General features: G+C 34.1%; 1 protein-coding gene across 2 annotated transcripts in view; it reads left to right on the plus strand.

Moving 5' to 3' along the window:
- SGCZ (sarcoglycan zeta) overlaps positions 1–20,626 on the plus strand; it is a 915,455-nt gene that overhangs the window by 569,479 nt on the left and 325,350 nt on the right. The gene's annotated exons all lie outside the window — the stretch shown is intronic.

Genomic DNA, 20,626 nt, shown 5'->3' on the forward strand with positions numbered 1-20,626 from the left:
TTGCCCATTTGCAGACCATTGTTCCAATAAGTGTTTAATAGTGCTGGCATCATAGGAAGAAAATTGTATACCTCAGCTGCTGTCCTCCCTGTGGCTGTAATGAAGTCCCTGTAGTAATCTAACTGTATCGACTTAGCAATAAAGTGGAATTATAATTGACAGTATAAAGCCAAGCAAATTGCACTATCAGAACAGACATGCTGACTTAAGCCCCATTGACATGAATGTCAAAAGTACTTTTTTTAATGGCTAAAGTTTCCTTTCTCTAAATTATTCAGCTTTCAAACATTAAAATTATGTAGGAAACTTAATGTTTTGAGTTAGAACTTTCCATTTTATTCCTCACTGCTGTACTCCCATAGTGAAATGATTTAGAAAAATGTTGATGGATGTTATCAACATCCATTTACGCTAACATCTTAAAATCTGAAAAATATGAATTCAAGGATAAAAATAATTAGTGAAATGCTTGCATCACAGATTCTGATCCTGTTTTGTGTATCTTTGGGGGATATTGAATCTTTTCTATATTCTAAATATATATTCTATATATTTGTATTTCATATATTTTTAAGTTTATATACCTAGGTATATAAATAGCTAGGTATATTATTTAATACCTAGCTATTAAATAATAACTAGGCTGGAATATATAAAAACACTGCAAATCAGCATTATAATATGAAGTAACATATCAAGTGGTTTAATTAAAGGGGGCCTGGATTACTAAAGTTAGGAATTTCAGTAAAACATAAAGTTTAGTTTTTAAAGAGACATAGTTTGCAATCCCCAGAGAAGTTAGAGAAACAGTTGAGCTTTTGAAAAACAGAACCTTAGAGCTCCAATTTGATCAGGAATTTATTTGATATTATTAAAATAATTGTACTATTTTGAATTATTTAGTCATTATTTATGATGAGAGGTAATATAAACATTGAATAGTGCATGAGATTTATCAGGTGATTCTGGCCTGTGGTTCCTTGGAATTTAACTTGGTGAAATTTGTGAAAGGTAAAATAATATTAAATAAAGCACTGTGTGTGTGTGTGTGTGTGTGTGTGTGTGTGTGTGTGTGTGTAATTATCTTTACAAAGAGAACACACAACTCAATAGGAGATTTTGGTGGTTTTGCCATCTGTTCCATTTTTATAAAATAAACTTTAAACCAAACCCTGATCCACAATTATGAAAATAACAGGAAAAAATAAAGACTAAAATAATAAATAATTTAATATAAATATGGTATATCTGATTAAAATGATAATTTCTTGATATTAATAATTCATCATAATGGGACACAGAAAAAAGGTTTTGATCAATTAAAATGTATTCTTTACATCTTTTAGGAAACCTTACTGATTTTCCAAAATAGTAGTGATTTCTCCCTGTCTTTAACTCCTTTATCATTTTTTCTTAATCTCCTATTTATATTTTAAGGAAATTATTTATTCTAACCCTTTATTATTCTCATTTACTTATTCATCTTCTTTGTCCTACTAGATAAGAAGTATAGTAAGAACTAATACTAGTTCTTCTTGTATCCAAGGGATGCATAAGATAAGAAACTTATTGAATAAAATAAAAACACGCAAATGCTCGATTCTTGTTGAGTGGCAGTGCATTTTTACCAGAGAACTTTCCTCATGTATTTGGGAAGGCAATTCATCCAAAGTACACACAAGACTTAGACAGGAAGGACAACTAGCTAGACAGATCAGCTGAATAACTCCAGTGATCAGTGAGATGACCATTGTACCCATCAGATTGCTCTTATAATCTGGGTGAAAGCAATTACATGCTTCAGGAAAGAATACTGAACTAGAACATTGGTGTCAAATTCTATCAGGGCCAAATCCAGTTGGGCAAATTGTGGAAGATTTCTTCTTGGCCTCAGTTTCCATATATGTAAAATGAAGAAGTTGGATAACTTAGTTCAAAATTTATCCAGATAGATCTTTCTATTTTGATGGACTGTGTTGAATATTTTGTTCTTTTCCTCTAATCTTATTAATATTTAGTTATAGTTTATTAGAGAAACTTCTACCTATGACCTTTCAAATTAAAATCAAATAATGGTACTACGTGTAATAATAACGTTTACTAAGGTTTTGAGGTATACTTCTTCAATTTTAGAAAAAAGAAATTTGAAGTTTAAAGAGATCAAGTGATTTGTTCAAATTTCCGTGTGAAAGACGGGTCAAGCTAGTCTTGTCTAAAACTCAGTTTTGTCTGATTCCAACTATATTATATAGTTTTTGTCTTCTGACAGTATTTATTATTTAATTATATATATAACACAAATCCTATATATAAATTCACAATATTATCACCCAGTCTTCTAAAAATCTTTGTTTAAAATCAGAAGCCACTGAGAAAGATGTGATCCATGATGTAGTCTATAAAATTCACAAGGGAACAGTGGATATCATTTTGAGTTGCTTACAGACTTAGCCAATAAATCTATTTATAACACAGCACCTTTGGCAAAACTACTTGCTGGATTATTTTAATATTTGTTATTTGGGGCAGGTAAAAAAGAAGGCTTTTCTTCCTTGATTCAATTTTATTGATTTATGACCTACACTTAGGATTCAACATCATTTAAAAATCAGTGACCTAAGACATTACCAAACTGATAGAGATGAAGTATAAGAACTGCTTCCTATTAGAGTGAGAGCATCTATTATATCGATGGCTGCAAGATCTAAGATATGCTTAGATTTTATAAGATTTTAAATCTTATACATCATTTTATAAGATTTTCACTCTTAAAAATTTAATTGAAAAATTTGAACAAGTTGAAGGCATATTTTAAGATGGATTTTGTCACAATTCTAGGTAACTAACAGGCCTACTTTTATGGTGATTGTCAAAGTGTAACTGATGAATTGCCTGTTTGATGTTTTGAAGTTCTAGATTTATAAACAGAACACAGATCACTTTGGCCTCCCTCCTTACTAATTGTTTTTGCTTTTTTAACTCCAAATGCAAGTGTAGGTAATTCCATTTTATCATATCCATTCATGTATTTCTTAATGTTTTCTGTTCTATTTTTTAATTATAAAATTTTATTTTTTAAAGGCCATGACATTTCAAAGAACATCTTGCTATACCCTCTGCTAAAGTTTCATTTGAACTCAATTATTTAGAAATCTTCTGAATCTCATAATGAAATGAGAAGTTTTTATATGACACATAAATAAAATATCCATTACAGATTGCATATATTGTCTTTAATGCTTATGCCTAACTTTAAAAATTGCTTTTTCAAACTTTAACATAAAATAAATAATAAAAATCAAAGTTTGTCTTGTTTTATTCACTTAAGAATTAGGTAAGAATAATTTGCAAATATTTGATATTCTAAATTATGTATTTTAATGAAATTGTTCTACAGGGTATAAGGACATGAACTTGTGTAATCTGTATTTTAAGCAGGTGATTACCATCCTCAAATGACGTTGTCCCATCTAAATATAAATCATTTAGAAATAATATTATACACAATATTTAAAACATAGATATTCAAAACAGAACTTGCAATGACAAACAGTATTTTTCTAATACAACTGTAGTCATCCCTGGATATGCCTTATTGATCACAATAATTAGACTTTGTGAGGTGCTTCACTGAGTAACTTTGCTTTGCTTAATGACATCTCACTTTGCATTTATGAGGACTTATTTGGATTTTGTTCTTTGAGCAACTTGAAATGAAAGCAATCCTGTGGTTAGTTTCACTATTGCATTGTTAGCCAAGGGCAATTTAAATTCTCTTCTTGGAATACTCATGGTTTGCTAGTATATATACAGAATTGACAATCACATGAAACCTTTGCTTTATTTTTAATTAATCCTCTTATCCATTTTGGACAGTAAGCATTTAATTAATCTTTGTGTATCAGATATATCAAGAATGTATAAGCATTTTTTTGTTAAGTATTGAACTAATCTTGTATTATTAATTTCAACTGTAGTTATATTTTCAAGTTCAGAGAATGCACCATATATATTTTTCATAAATGAATAACCTTTGTAGGGTGAGAGTAAAACTTTACAGGTTTCTGAAAGACTCTAAAAGGTTTGTTTTTGCCTTGGTTCCATGTCAACTCTCTTAAAAATTATAGATGTTGAAACCTTTGAGAGAATACCATCTGCATAATATGGAAGTCATAATTATTAAAATAGTTGAGTAGCCCTACAATAAAACATGAAAAAAATACCAAAGAGTCTAGGAATATTAACTCATTATTTTCAAAACTAAAAAGGTAGAAAAATAGACATAAAGTGTCATTCATTCAAAGTTTTTGTTAAATATTTGTGTAGCTACAATTGAGGTTTCAAGATAAATAAATAAGGTGTGGTACATATGTACAATGGAATATTACTCAGCCATAAAAAGGAATGAAACTGGGTCATTTGTAGAGATGTGGATGGACCTAGAGACTGTCATACAGAGTGAAGTAAGTCAGAAAGAGAAAAACAAATGTTGTATATTATGCATATATGTGGAATCTAGAAAAATGATATAGATGAACTTACTTACAAAGCAGAAATAGAGACACAGACGTAGAGAACAAACATATGGATACCAAGCCAGGGGAGGGGGATGGCGTGGCTTGGGAGATTGGGATTGATGTATATACACTACTATGTATAAAATAGATAACTAATGAGAACAGACTGTATAGCACAGGGAACTTTACTGAATGCTCTGTGGTGACCTAAATAGGAAGGAAATCCAAGGAAGAAAGGATATATGTATATGTGTGGCTGATTCACTTTGCTGTACAGCAGAAACTAACACAACATTGTAAAGCAACTATACTCCAATAAAAAAATAATACAAATGAAAATGCAAACACTTCTTGAGGTTTTTATATTTGAGCGGGGAAACTAAAAACTAATGTTTATTGGTAGAGATTATCTAAATTTAGGGAATTACTTAAATGTTGACATTTTCAGGATACTTTCATACTTATTTCATGACCTGTAAGCATCTTTACCTTGCAACTCAAGTAGATTAGAATTTTTCTGTTTCCTGTAGCTCAAGATGGTGGAGAGTATCTGAGCTCAAGATTTATGCAAACTTTTCAGTTGCGAATTTAAGACATAATTTGCTTGTCAAGTGATTCTGAATAAACTTTCTAACCTCATTTAGTCTGTTTCTTTATGTGAAAATGAGCATAATGAAATTATCTTCTAGGTTATTATAACATATAATGAATATTGTATGTGAAATTAACTAGCCCAGTGCTTACACAGAACATGTGTTTAATAACTGTTTTGCTATCTGCCTCTTTCCCATCCTTTTTTATATATTATGGAATTCTACTGTATTCTAGACATTGTCCTCAGTACTGTGAAAAAAAATTAAATTTATCCTGTCTTTGGCCCTAAACGACCCATAACTCTTTTGTTTTCACTTTTACTATCTTTGCTCAAAATCAATGTACATCAAAACCTAATCTTTTATAATAATCTTGTTTTCATGTATGACCACTTCTCACCTGTCTTCTGTTTCCTTTCCTTTTTTTAATGTCACAACACACTAATTACATCTATCTATTCACTAGCTCAAATTCTTCCAATGTTCTTCATTACACACATATTATTTTTATCATAAAATTAAAATTTTTGCCTAAAATATAAGCCCTCCATGATCTAACCCAAGTCCATATCATAAAAATAAATTCATACTAATTTTCAATCTACTTCCCACACAACCGTTACCTGCATGTTCCAGCTTCCATCATTTTCTCATGTGGTCTGGGCTTGTGGCCTCTTGAGAATCATGTCTTTTCTCCTGACAATCTATTCACATTCTACTTGTCTTTCAATGCCCATTTGTGACCCATCTCCTTCTCCAAGTCAAACACCTAATAATTGTTCTCACTTCTGCCTCATAAATATATGTGGTGTGTAACCCTCAACGTGTGCCCAAATCTACACCTTATATTAACATCTAAATATACAAATAGATTGTAAGCTCCTTGAGAAAAAGGACAAGATCTTACAGTCTTGTATCCCTAACAGAGTCAATTTTAGGAAAAACAAATCCATTATTTAATACCCTGCCCTGTTACAGAAATAATTTAGAAAATCTTAACACAGATGTATACCTCAAAAGGGGAACATAAAAGTTTTTAAAAGAAAGAAGGAAAGAAAGAAAGAAAGAAAATGCCTATATAAATTAAGAGGTAAATCATTCATTGATTGATATAAATTATGATTTATAATTTATAAGTATTTTTGAATGTAAATTGCATAATTATTTTGGATATACGTTATTTTGGAAAGAAAGCTAGAGAATTTGGAGATGATAATTGAATATAGATGATAGGCATGATTATTGATGAATAATTGAAATTTTTCCTCTGAAAAATATTAAAGACAAATAATCACAGATTTCTCATCTTTCTGGAATTATTAAAGAGTATGGTGATTTCATGAGAGTTTAATCTTAATGATAGACTCCAAAATATATGAGTATATTATTGTACATGTATATGTGTCTATGTGCATATATATATATATATATGCACATATACACATTTCTTTTGTAATAATGTGTATGAAAAGCATTCAGACTAATTAAAGGTTTTTAAGTAGTATGCTCTAACTTTGCTTTTTGTTCACCAATTTCCCTTTGTTACCTTTATCGTAATATTCTCGACTCCTTTCAGAGTGTCCTGGCATAACTGACAGTTTGAAAAGTTGTAGGAAGTGCTTTGCTTTTTGTCTTTATGAAGAGCAGTAACTCTTGGGGAGCTATCCAGACTCCCAAGCTACATTATACGAAACATGAGTGATTCTGTTTTGTCTCTGGAAAAACTAGTATAATTCACTCTCTCTCTCCCCCTGAATCTATTACCTCATGCTGTGAGATTTGGAAGTTTATTATGGACTTGGACTCTAATATATTCTGTCAATAATGTACACTGAGCACTGTGAAAAAAATAGTAACAAATGTATGAGACAACTCATTCCCTAACCTTGGAATTTTACCGTTTTAGGAGAAAATCTCACGGGTACATGTGTCTGTGTGGTGCAGTAGATACGAATCTCAAAAAAGGCATTTACTTTTGAAATTGTAGTGTTAATGTTTGCTTACCTTCTTCTTTGAAAGTGAGAAAGGATGGTAAATAGGAGCAAGTGTGCTGGACTGAGTCAGCCTCCTGCACCATAATCATTCATTGCACTCCTTCCCCCAGAGTATGGGAGAAGTTCCCTCCATCCATCTCTCCAAGCAGCTACTACAGATTGATCAGAATGGGCACTTACGATATAACCAATTTGCCATCCCTATGTTAAACATCTCCCACAGATTGTTTAAACCATTTTTTTGTTTGTGTGAACCATAAAGATAATTATTTACCAAGAATTTTTTTCAAAAATTTTAAACTTCTATTTTATTCTAGTCCATTTATTGATAAATGTAACTCATTTCTGAGAAATCAATTTGTACTACTTAACTTCTTAATGTTTTCTCTGTATAAATGTTTTATTTCTACTACTATTTACTTCTTTGTCAGTTTATTTATTTACTTGTTTATACTACCATTATCCTCTAAATATTTCCATTAAAGTTTTCTTCAGATAATTAGTACAAGAATGATTATAATACACTGAATAAGCTTATAATCTCTTATTTCTACATTAACTTTTAGTATTTTTGAAGGTTTCTGTCATAAGGACCCTTCCATTTAAAGTATTATTATTTTTTTAAACTTCCAAAATTGTTTTCTTGAAACTTGTCCCAATGAGTGAAAAATCATAATTGAAATTAGCCCTTAATTTTATGACCTATTTTAGTACTGATATTCTAAAGTATTTTAATTTTATTTTTGAAAATTGTGGCCCTGGACATTCTTTTTCTAATACTTACCCACATTACAGTTTGTCTGTTCTTGCCTTTCCCTTCCACAGCTTACTGTGTGTTCTGTATTTGTGATTTTTTTTTTTTAATCAACTCTATCCTTCTCCAGGACCCTTTCTCCACACTGTCTTTCTGTTGGGTAGCAGTAGAACGCACTATGCATGAGTAAATCTTCAACCCAACAGACCCACAGTACTTCAAAACCACTCATGGTTAACTGCACCTTAAATCACTTCAGTAGACAACCAGAGTACTCAATGGAACAAAAATATTCATCTTAAACCATATCACTCTCTGGCATATATAACATCTGCTTAGACTCAAGGGAACTTACACAGATTTTTTTAGTCTGTTTGTCTATCTAGATGCAGAATTGTATTTAACCTAAATACACAAAAGAAAACCAACAGAAAAAATGAGTATGCGTATACACACAAAATCCACGTTTTTTTACATTTCCATATACCACTCCCTAGCCACTCCATAAGTCTCCGCTGATTTCCTTTGCCCAGAAGGCTCATTAATTAAGCAGCCTCAAAACAGCAAATTGGGACAGCTTAACACAACTGATTATATGGGATATAAAGGTTGCAAACAAGTGATTGTTAGAAATCCAATGTTCTCAGAAAGTTGTGTATTCTCATAGTGCCATACTTGATACAATTTCCCAAAGGTTTAACTAATCTTGATAATGTAAAGAAGCAGTGGATTAATTCAGCATATACCCAGTGCAAGATCTTGATACTACATTATTTGATTTTAAAAAATAAGTGTGCAAGGCACAGTGCCTGATTAGAAAGAGTGTTAAGGGCAGAGGGACTGCATTGTTGGCTCAGCATGGGGCAAGGAGGGGAGAATGAGAACATGCACTTCTGATTAGGGTCTCTGTTTATACATTTGTTCATTTACACGCAGGTAAATTTTAGTTTTTATTTTCTAAATACTTAAACATACTTAATACATTCACTCCTTCGTGTTTTCATGGGCGGCTCATTTGGTAAAACCACTCCACACTTGAGATACTTCGGTAACATTGGTTGTTGACATTTTAGCTAATAGTGTATAAATAAAAAATGACGAGCTGGCCTAAGTTCTAAATACTTCCCTTGCTCTTCCTGTTTCTGGGGAGCAAACAAATTAATTATTTAAACATTTTCTGTGAGCTTGCTATGTGTAAATGATGATATTGCTAGAGGTAGGGATAAAGGCAAAAAATTATGTCACTGTGGATATTACAAATCTAGATAACTTTTCCAAAATTTAGAGCACATGCCCTTTTTAGATCCTAAAATAAACAGTAGAGTAAGAAAAAATGATCCATAAAAACCCCACAGATTTTCAACAATAAAATTAATTAAACAGTGATAAATTCACAAATGAGATATTATTTAGTAAGAATTAAGTTTTGTATATTCTATTTGTACACAGAGATAAAGTCTTAATGAATATGCTAGACCCTTACAGAACAGGGTTTTTCTTTTATGGGCTAATGAATCCAAATTTTATTCCCTTTTCTTCATCAATCTTTTTGAAGATATTTAATAAAATTAGAAGTCACCTCCTCATTCATTGCTGAATTTACTAAAATGGCCCTCACTGTGTCTACTAGAATTTATCAAACATTTAAACACTTATACATATTAATGTTAACTCTAATTAAATTATATTTACTTTTTCTAAATCTCCCAAACTATTTTTGAGAGTAGTGATAATATATAACCTCGGTTGCAGTGAAATTCTAGAAGAATGCTTCTGATTGGTTATTCAGTCACATGGGCAGAGAAAATGTGACACTACCTGTAGCGAGTGCCCAAGCCTGCGAGGTAGCTGGAAGGAGGGGAGGCAGAGGAGAGCCCATCCCCTGGATCTGGCTGTTCTGCTAAAAACTGGTAGACATGGGAATGCCCCCCTTCCTGGGGTGGGCTGTGGAGGCTTAGGTATGGACTGGAAAAAGTGTGCACACAGGTGGTGGCTAGGGGGAGCTTGACACCTGTGTGAGTCACCTAGTTACAATAAATGGTTCTATTTGTCATCAGACCTTTGCCATCTCTCTATCACCAAATCTGCATGTATATTTCCAAAATGTATATTGTTCCCCCAAATTCCACACAAATTTAATAAAATAGGTTTCAGAGTTCAAGGTGGAGTATACGAAAGGAAAGGTATACAAGGACTGTGAAAGTCTGTCATAATTTCCCGGATCCCTTGTGTACTGTAGGGTGTACGTTATTGCAGTTCATATCAACTTATTATGCTGCAAATAGAAACAGAAAAGTAAAAATTACTCACTAATAGAAACAGAAAGGAGAAAAGTGGTTGCCAGGGGCTGAAGGTAGGGGAAATACAGAGAGGCTGGTAAAAGTGTTAGAAACTTTCAGCTATAAGATGAATAAGGTCTGAGGAGCTCACATAAAACAGTGGCTATTAGTTGATAACATTGTATTGTATTGTATAGTTGAAATTTGCTAAGAGAATAGATCTTAAATATTATCACACAAAAAAGATAGGTATGTGAAGTGATGGATATGTTAATTAACTAGATGGGAGGAAATCCTTTCACAGTGTACACATATATCAAATCACTAGGATGAGCACTCTAAATATCTTACAATTTTACATCAATTATAAATCAATAAAGCTGAAATTTTAAAAATCACACTCTTTCACTCTTTTCCACATTTTTTCAGTGACTATTCATTATTTTAATGAGTCAGGCGTGGTTTGTCCCTGGAAATAAATAAGTGAACAGAATATGTTCAATTAGTAAAACATGGCCTATTGGCTAGAAAGGACACATAAAATTTTACCCAATTCATGAAATTCAGATAAAAACATGTATATATTTCATTACTGTGAGCAGATTAGAATGTTGAATATCATTCCAATATATCGTTGAGAATGTTTTATTTCTTTTATTTCTTTCTTGTTTGAAAGTACATAAAATAGTTGTAAAGTTAATTTGATAATATCAAAGATAAGATCAGGTAAAAATTGAAATATCTAAGATATTTCTATATGATAGCAGAAAAATAATGGTAAGTTGTAAGCACAGAATCTCACAGTGGAGAAGCACAGATTACATTCATTTGCCTATTTGTTTATGCATACTAGAGATGGTTTGGTGTATACGTAAATGCATTTTAAATGCTTTGCATGGAGTAGGTGTTCAGTAAATATTTGTTGGGACAGTAGTGTGACATAATTTAAAAAGCCAAAACATCAACAATAACTCCCATATCAATCTCTACACCCGAATCCAAAAATCAATTTCTACTAAAATGAGACTTGCAATAATCAACTTCTGTAGAGTGGTGTTGATGAATACATGAGATAACCTAGGTCAAGGGCTAGCTTAGTACTCAGGCCATAGGCAGCGTGGGGTCCGGTTGTGGTGGTTAGGATTAAATGAGTAACACTTGTTGGACATTACTATCTAGCACATGACAATCTCAATGAGATCATTTTCCTGTTACTATTATTATTGTTAGTTCCCTTTCTTTCCCTCAAATGAAGAATCATTCAATGTTAAAATGTGGTTCTTTTTTCACTGAAAAGGATTCTTTTTCATTTCTTAATAGAAAGTAATTTGGGTGGGTATTATTTAAAATAAACTAACTCATTTTGCTTTATTTTCAGATTACATGGAAACATGTAGCTTTCTAGTTTAAGAATATGACCAAACACAAGCTGGGCATAAACACATGTGATAGGGAGCACCGAAGTACTGTTAAAGTGCAAAATTCTGCACACGGCACTGGACCATGCATTATTGCAATTTCACCTTAATACTGTATCGTGAAAATAATGTAGTGAATGAGTACTTTGTAATTCATCATTAAATCCATACAATGATTCAAATGAATTAAAATATGTGGATTTTAGCTCTTTTAAATTAGATTTTTTAAAGTGTTTTAAACCAGTGATTTTTATTATTGTTTCTTTTTCTATTCATTCCAACCTACCTTTTCTAAAGTATACTATGTACTATAAGTAAATAATATAAATGTATTATAAATGTATTTATATATACATATAAATTATACACACACACACACACATATACACACACACACACACACACAAATATCTCAAGGTTCACCTTGGCTACTGATATTTTCAGTTATTCTTAGAACTAGCAATTGACATGCTTTTAAACATTTCTTTTATATTCCTCTAGTCGAACTTTCTATCTGTGCAGTTTCTTGACTGTAAGATGGGTACTTTTAAACTAGCTAAATGCAATTTACGAAGGTCACCAATTTATAATATGGCCATGGCCTTTTCAGATCATCAGGTGGAAGCCTAAATTAAGTATTGTGGCCTGGAATACAGCTCTCCAGATCTTTGGAGAGAATACAATTATTAAAAAGATATAATTTTGTATAATGCAATAAGAGAACAAGTGGGAGAATATGGAGCCTGGCCTCTGTGTAAGCTCTTCAGAAAGCTTTGTTTACCACACAGAGAAAGCGCAGGGCGGGTCATACGAGAGCACAACAACCAGCTGTGTGCAGCCAGCTGGTTTCCTGCCCCATGGACCAGTGTTCATAGTGTGAGGGAGTAAAAAATAATTTTCTGTCTACACTTCTGGGTTCTTGGCTGAGGCCCTAGTAATAAAGGACAGATTAACAAGAGAGAACCAAACAGATTATTAACATGTATCCCTCGTGTATACCTGAGAGATAGCGGAGAAAAATAAGTAACCCAAAGAAGTGGCTTAGAATTTAGGCTTAAATGCCATCTTAATAGGGAAAGGGGAGGGGAAAGTAGGCCTCTTAGGGGAGAGTAAAGATTTTTACTGAAGATGAATGGGTCCTTAGAAGAATAGATGGGAGGTGAAGATGGGGCCTTAGAAGAATAGATGGGAGGTGTGATAGTTTGGACAAAGTGTGTCTGGGTGTGGTGTCACCTTCTAGTCTCCTCTCCCATGACAAGACTTAATCTTCCCTGGTTGATGAAACTCCTGGGTGGGTGGGGGGGGGAACCTGTGACAACTGAATTTTTGTTTGTCATCTTCACTGCTGCGTCTGTAGCTTCTAGAAATATGCCTTGTGAGTAGAAAGTGCTAAACTGACTTTTATTTAATATACGAATAAACATGATGGTATTTACGCTTTGGGAATATGTGTTGAGACTAAGCAATAGAGGCAAGAAATAAGTCAGAAGGGAGAAAACTTTAATCTTGCTATGATAAATTCTAAAACAGAATGCTGACAATAAGGACTGATACAAACAGATATATGTGGAAAATATGAAAAATAAATAAAGATGGAGCTATATGCTCCCCACCTCCCAAAAAAGAGACATAGGATCTTAGCATCAATAAAATTCTTTGTTTTTTAAGTACAGTGACTTAAAATATTGTGCTATTATCCATAGAATCAGAGACACGGGGACGAATAAATAGCTCAATTGTACATACTTAAATGGATTCAGAAGCTTCCGAATTTAGAGTGCTGGAGATTCAGAACTGGGGCTTATATTTGAAGTTCAAATTAGAGATATGTTTTTAAGTATCATTGTCTCAAGAGTACGCCCCTAGCATCCCTGAGGTATCATCTGATCCATTAAGGACATGAAAAAGCTACAGCTTTCCAATTCACAAATGGAAAAAATATGTCCACAATTGTATATTATTTTGAATCTCATATAATTCCATTCACTCTCACCATGTTCCCTAAATATGTTTCCAATTGCCTGAAGTCTATGCTTTCTAAATATATTCATCCATCCATAGAGTCAACAAATATTTATTGAGTTATTTAATGAAGGCCATGGATGTAATAGTAATATACTAAATGGCATCTTTATGATTCCTAAAGTGTCCCCTTTTCTGAGTTAATATAAAAATCAATTTGATTTCAGCTGAATCAACAATAAAGGTACCAGTAGAATGCCTAGCATGGAGCAGGTATTCAGTAAAAGTGGGTATTAATCTCAATTTATCATTGATAGCATATCTAGCTCTGTGTTTGGTGCTAGGGTGACTATAAAAGAATTCTAAGCAAAGGCATTTATTGTGAGTGTAAAGCAGGAAAAATAATTTCCCCTCTACCCTTATGCATTCTTGGCTGAGAATCTTATAATAAAACACAGATTAACAAGAGAAAAAACAAACAGAATTTTATTAAAATGTATCCCTCCTGCATGCCCGAGAGATGCCCAGGGAAATAATTCAAAGAAGTGGCTTAGAATTCAGGCTTAAATACCACCTTAATAGGGAAAGAAGAAGGAAATGTAGGTCTCTTAGGGGAGAGTAAATGACGTTTAGGAAATATGAATGGTCCTTAGAAGAATAGATGGGAGGTGTGAATAGTTTGTGACAAAGTGGGTCTGGGTGTAATGTCATTTCTAGTCTCCTGTCCGGTGACACGAGTCAATTTGCCCTGGTTGATGCAACTCCTGGGGAGGGGATTTATGACAATTGAGTTCCTTTTGCTAAATCCATCTATAGGCAGGGAAGGGGAGTTCAGAGCAATCCTCTCCCTGTATTTGCTGTTTTTCAAGTGCCAGTAGCTCAAAAGAATCAAAGTGGCATATTTGGGGGTGGCATATTGTGCTACCCTTCCCCAGCTAAGACAAGACACAACAATAAAACAACTGAAAAGGAAAGGAGTACAACACATCCAGCGTCATCAAATCTCCTCAGCTGAGAAGAATAACCAGTTAATCTTATTTAGTTTTCTAATACCAGCACTGAAAAGAGCCTGATTTGTGGTGTATAAACTAAAATCAGAGTGCCATCAGTCCATTTCTCTTTCCAATTTTCACCCCTGGTGGACAGACAGGTTTTACTCACAATCTAGGTGTGCCTGACCAAGGTTAGTATGAGTAATGATGGATGAAGCATTCACCTCTTCTCCTAGCCCATGCTCTCCTGAGTGGCTCCTACTGAGATTCCACAGAGGGAGAGTCGGAGGATCAGGGCCAACCCTCAGGCGGCATCTCCCCAGCACTGATGGAGATATCTGTCCACACAGGTCCCACTTCATGATGACTATGCAGGCTTCTTTCTACACCCTTCCTTCATGGCATCAGATGCTGAACTGGTCTGCATTTCCTCTCTGCCACTAACTTGTTATATCAAAAATGGGCCCTATCTTTTTCCCCCACTTTAAAGCAAAAATTCAAGAGATTTGAAATCTAATTATTGGCCCAGTGGCTTTGTCTTCATCCAGGTGGTGAACATTTAGTTATGCTGGGGATAAAAACTTTGTTTTGATGAGATCATGTGGATCTTTACAAAGTCATCTTTAATTCATTTAAAGCAGTACATTCTAAATTAAAATATATTCTCCATGAATCTCCTCTTTTCCTCATCTCCAAAACTGAGCTTAACCTCAAGCAGAACACGTTTCTTAAGAGCTCATTACACATCAGAGAATTTTACCAAAAAACAGAACAAAACAAAACAAAGAAACCCCAAATTTGACTATGCTATAAATAATTTAAATTAATGTAGTAAAATGTAACTAAGTTTGTGAAAGTGGGAAAAAAGTGACTTTCAATAGAATAAGTATTTTGAAATTTGTTTGCAAGATTTTTCACAACCAATGGTGCTGTCCAATTAATCATCAAGGCTGTGGAAGCCATACTTTATCTTTCTTGTTCTCTTGAAGTTTTTCTGCTTGCTGTTAGAAAAAAAGCCAATAAGCCTTACTCTTTCTCCTATTCTCTTTCTTACTATTGCCCTTTAAACATGTTTTCCTGTTGATCCTTATTGCTTTAAATATTATGGGCTTTCTCGTTGCCCAGTTAAGCTCTCCAGCCATGTTTCTGGCAAATTTGTGTTTCCTTAAAGATTTTTCCCTTTCCTCCTGCTGTGCATGTGTAGCAGTGCTTTCCTATGGGCTTCTTATGCATGCAATCTTAGTGTGAACGATGCTCACAACCACCTATGTTATTTATTGATTTTTAAAATTAATTAATTAATTAATTTATCCTTGGCTGCGTTGGGTCTTCGTTGCTGCACCAGGGCTTTCTCTAGTTGCGGTGAGCGGGGGCTACTCTTCGTTGCGGCGCATGGCCTTCTCATTGTGGTGGCTTCTCTTGTAGAGCACGGGCTCTAGGCAGATGGGCTTCAGTAGTTGTGGCTCGCGGGCTCTAGAGCACAGGCTCAGAGGTTGCGGCACAGGCTTAGTTGGTCCACGGCATGTGAGATATTCCCGGAACAGGGATCGAACCCGTGTCCCCTGCATTGGCAGGTTTATTCTTAACCACCACGCCACCAGGGAAATCCCATACCTGTGTTGTTTCATCTCTTGGTGATGATACAACTCTGAGTGGGCAAAAGACTTCCCAGCCTCCTTCAAAATCACTTTAATGGCTAAGATTTTCTCTTAATAGCACATGAGGGGGTCTGAGAATTGAGAGACTTTATTGTTAGGAACCTAAATCTAAGTCTGTGACTGAATAAATGCCAAAAACTCTGATGGAGTTTTCATCCAATTAAATACTGGAAAAGTATTTTCTATGTAAAAGTGCTTCATTTTAGAGTACATGAAATATGCAAAAATAAGCTCAGAATGATGACTGGGTCATTCTCTGTAAACGTCCACATTTTTCTAAAATTTTTATTCGTTTGGGAATGTGTTGCGCTTTTAATGTCTATTCAGGTTTCTTTTTTACTGTCAGCCTTGGCTGGAGTCCTCTTCTATTTCATCTCAAGAGGTAGCTCCATTTGACTGAGATATCTTTCATCATTCTTGAAATTCAGTTGCTAGGCTGCTACTTTTCCAGGCTATAAAATCTGACTACAGCATTTTCCATAAACCAACTGGAAAAAAAATTCATTCCAAATGGATATTTTTCTTAAATAGAAATTTTTAACTGCCGTCTTCTTGGAATGTGCCTTTGAGAATTAAGTATCACAGGTAAGGAGAAGTTTCAATTGCCATGGTAAGTGGACTTTATTGTTTTCAGTCTCTCTCAACATTAGCAGCTGTTTAGAGACTCATTTTCTGGGAACAGAAAACAAAATGCCTTTCTGCTGTGTAAAGTTAATGCCGTATAATTTGGACACTTCAAGCATCTAGTGTTTTAAATGATATTTCCAGCATGTCTTTTAAAATGAATTCTAATATAAATACTTATACGGCACTGAAGGAGGGGACCACTAGCTAAAAGGTGGAAGATCAGTTTCTTAAATGAGGATTTTTACTGTTTAAAAGGAAAGGGGAACTTTAGCATTCTACTTTTCTCCTCCCACGTTGCTCTTATATAAGTCAGTGTAACGTTCATTTGAGAGCAGAGGGCATTGGGGGAGAGGAAGGCTAAGTGGCTTGCCCTAGGATGTACAGAATAGAATGGCCAGACTGGGATTACAGCTTGGCACGTAAATCTGAGACTGCACTTGCTGTGCCCATTCCTTGTCTGAACAAATAACAGACAATTGTAGTGTTAAGTCTAACATGATCAACACTTAATGAGCAGTGACACCAACATGATTTACCACTTCTCCTGGAATCTAAGATATTCCCAGTGAGAGGGTTAAGGGGTTTTGAAACTGAGATTCAATTTTTATGGTCACAACGCTGTTGCATATTGCTACTTGAATGTGCCAAGTGTTAGCTCTGTAATCAGAAATTAAAAACAATTTCCCAAATTATCTAGCTTACTTTCCAGGAGACACATGCTTCTCTTTTATATTCATATTTCCCATAACAGGGAACACAGGGAACAGGTCTGAGCAAAACTGAGATTCTTAATTTATATTTTAATTTTAAGGAATGAAATAGTGAGTTAAACAAATAATCTGCTATTTCCTTCCAGTCTGTGTGCTTACATCTCTGTGTTATAGCCAGTACTGATGTGAGTAGTATTATAATAGTGTTAAATGTGGTATTTTAAAAACAATTACATCAATTATATGATTTGAAATATAAAATTGGGTTCTCTTTACACCTTTGTCATCAGATTGACAATGTAGTGGTAAAATCCGGACTGGAGAGAACAGGTTCTCAATACCTGGGCTTGAACTAACTTTCTAATGTCCTCATGCTTTTGGGCAAAGTCCGAGAGTCCTTTTTCTATTCTTAGTAAAACTCAGATTCAAAAAAAGTGATGACTTACAATTCACTTCCGTACTTCTCAGTTCTCACTGCCATATTTAAGTTGTTCAGACCCCCCCCCCCCGCCATTAGGATCATAAGGATACAAACGTGAGCGGGTCACTTGATCATCCTTTCAGACAATATTTCTTCCTTACAAAACATAAAACAGAGCATTCCATTAATAGCTTTTATTTTTACCCTTAATTTAGCCATGGCAATGTAAAACAATTATCTCAGATGTTGTAATCTCTTTTAACCTCTTCTTTTCTTCTAGTCTCATGAATATTAAGACATATCGAATTTGCTTTAGCCTTTCTTGTCTAACTAGAGAGATGCCACGTCTAATTATATTCACAAACGCCCTCCTTTCTCTACTCCCAATTTTAGAAAATAAATAATAAAACCTTACTTAAAGAGAGGAAAGACTGTGGGGATGCAAAGGAGAAGATGGTACTTATACCCATGAGCATTCTAGGTCTTATACAGTGAACTCCAAATGGAGCAAGTTTGTAGTCATGGAGCCTCTGTTTAAGTGGGCTGTGGAGCAGGTGAGTCTCAGTGCCACACGTCCCAGAGCCAGGCACCTGCAAACTCTAACCACGGTGCAACTACCTTCAGTTTTGCATATGCTGATGTGAGTCAGAATACTAGTGCATGACTAAGACCAAGAACTCTTCTCATTGGATTATGATCATTATAACCTGTCTACTTTATTCCCACCTTGTAAAGCCCAGCTGCCTGGCTGATCTTCTGTCATTGTCACTAGTTCCTTGGCCACCACACCTCTGAGAATGCAGAACTTGTCTCTGTATCCCAGATTTCACCTCGACTATTGGTCCCATATTAAGTAACCTCATTGCTTTTCCATTTTCTCTCTCATATCCTTCACATAAACTCACACTGGTCCCTGATTTAATACTCCAACATCTGACTTCATATTCTCATCTGAAATCCCATTCCTTTGCTCTTCTCTACCCCTCAAAAACTGTCTATACTCTCTCCACTTCCTCATATTTCATTTTCTATTTAGCCCACTCTAATTCGGCCTTCAGATAAATCTTCAAAGATCTCCTTTAACTTTCTTTATAGAAGATTTCCATCCTTTTAATTTCATCTTAGGGGTCACTTCCTTGGTGAGGCATTCTCTTTCTACCACTTTCAAAGTAGTTTCCCACGCCCCCATTATATCACCATGCCTATTATCTTCATAGCGTCTATCACTATTTAATATTTTATTGCTTATATCATGAATCCATTATATTGTATTTATCATCTTCAGAACATATCACTATTTGATATGTTATTTTCTATATACACATAATTTTTTTACATTATTGGTTTATTGTGTTTTCCATAACTATGTGAAATTCATGAGTGCAGCAAACTTGAACTCTACCTGCACATAGTTGTCACTAAAAACATATTTTGTCGAATGAAAACTAGAGTCTCAAATACTGTGCCTTGCTCTGAGTATTTATACAAAATACCGAAATAATGATGCCAGGTAGATTGGAATATTTATAACGTTACCTTGGCTTTAGTATTTTGTACTGTTGTCCCCTTCTGTGAGGCAGGGGAGTAGTAGCCAATGGACTCTGATGCTTTAGTTAATTTTTCTCCCATTCCATCCAGCTCAGTAGACTTTACCAGAATTCTCCAGAGCTAGATTATTAGTGGTGAATCATGTTTAGGTCATTAGTGATTAATGAATGATTAATTCATTCTCTTCTAGTATTTACACACTAAGTTATTAAATTTACTGAATAAAATAACCCTTTCTGAAAACCAGATTTTCCATACCTTTGGAGAAAAATGTTGAAAAGTTCACAAGGTCTAGAAAGTGCAAAGTCCAGAATTAAATCAGCCCTTCCCTGAATGACAAGAGGGTACAAATAAATGTATTTATCTTAACGTGAATGCTGATAAACATCTGGATCCAAGAAGGCTGAAGACTTCCTCAACCTTAGCTAAGAAAGACTGTGTTTTAGAAGTTACTTGACTCTAACGAATGCTTTTAAACATAAAATCTAGTATGAAATAGAACTGCAAAACTAAGATGAAGGAAGTCCTTATTATTTTAAGTAATAACCAGTAATAGGGGTAGTCACAACCTTGCAAACCAAAAGAATTGCAAAACAATAATTTTGAGAATGTTGAATTTATATTTCAGAAGGAAGTAGAGAGGACTAACCAGAGAGACAGCACAGTGATATATATTCTCTCAGGAAATCTTGGCCATTTCTCTTTCAGGAAGTTTACTTAGCTCTTCTGAGAAAATAAGTATATCTGCAAGTGTACATTTGTTACATTCCTTTAGAATGACAATAAACACTTAAACAATTTTCTATTTTGTTTATGGAATTCTCATAATGCCAAGGGAACCGAGATATTTCAGAATATGTTTAATACTTGAAAATGGGTCAGCATTTAACATTTCAGGCGAAGGTTGTAAAAGTTTCAAATATAGGGTAGTTTGCTTAATCTCTTAAGCATTGTATGTTGTTCTCTACAGAGCACTGTAACCACTGTGAACGCATTTGTGATCTTGAAAAACACTCAGGTCTGTGAGACTTAAGAAAGAAGGAAATTTTTAAAGAAAACTCTATAGTCTTGTTGTCTTTTTGCAGCTTGGATATTCTGAAGTATTTTGTGATGAACAACATATATAAAGTAAAAATGTTAAACTCATCTTTAT

This window comes from Globicephala melas, chromosome 21, assembly GCF_963455315.2.
Source record: "Globicephala melas chromosome 21, mGloMel1.2, whole genome shotgun sequence".
In the NCBI taxonomy this organism is placed as follows: Eukaryota; Metazoa; Chordata; class Mammalia; order Artiodactyla; family Delphinidae; genus Globicephala; species Globicephala melas.